Here is a 1028-nt window from a genome sequence, read left to right on the forward strand (position 1 = left end):
CTCGTGGGCCCCCTGGCGGCTCTCCGACGCCCATCTTCTCCCATATGATGTCTTTCAATGAGAAAAAAATAGAGGAGAACCTTTCGGGACGAGACTCCGCCGCCATGAGGTGGAACCTTGGCGGAACCAATCTAGGGCTCCGGCAGAGCTGTTCTGCCGGGGACACTTCCCTCCGGGAGGGGGAATTCATCACCATCATCATCACCAACGCTCCTCTCATCGGGAGAGGGAAATCTCCATCAACATCTTCACCAACACCATCTGATCTCCAAACCCTAGTTCATCTCTTGTATCCAATTCTTGTCTCTAAGTCCAGGATTGGTGCTAGTAGGTTGCTAGTAGTGTCGATTACTCCTTGTAGTTGATGCTAGTTGGTTTATTTGGTGGAAGATCATATGTTCAGATCCTTTATGCACAATATTACCCCTCTGATTATGAACATGAATATTCTTTGTGAGTAGTTACGTTTGTTCCTGAGGACAAGGGATAAGTCTTGCTATTAGTAGTCATGTGAATTTGGTATTCGTTCGATATTTTGATAAGATGTATGTTGTCTAACCTCTAGTGGTGTTATGTGAACGTCAACTACATAACACTTCACCATTCTTTGGTCCTAGAGGAAGGCATTGGGAAGTAATAAGTAGATGATGGGTTTACCTTAATACTTTTGTTGGAGTTGCAGATGCTTGCAATAGAGGTTAATCATAAGTGCGATGCTTGTCCAAGTAAGGGCAGTACCCAAGCACCGGTCCACCCACATATCAAATTATCAAAGTACCGAACGCAGATCATATGAGCGTGATGAAAATTAGCTGGACGATATTCCCATGTGTCCTTGGTAGCGCTTTTCCCATTATAAGAGTTTGTCCAGGCTTGTCCTTTGCTACAAAAAGGATTGGGCCACCTTGCTGCACTTTATTTACTTTTGTTACTTGTTGCTCATTACCATTTATCTTATCACATAACTATCTGTTACCACTTATTTCTTCCAGAGAATACCTTGCTGAAAACCGCTTATCATTTCCTTC

Source organism: Triticum dicoccoides, chromosome 5B, assembly GCF_002162155.2.
Source record: "Triticum dicoccoides isolate Atlit2015 ecotype Zavitan chromosome 5B, WEW_v2.0, whole genome shotgun sequence".
NCBI classification, from domain to species: domain Eukaryota; kingdom Viridiplantae; phylum Streptophyta; class Magnoliopsida; order Poales; family Poaceae; genus Triticum; species Triticum dicoccoides.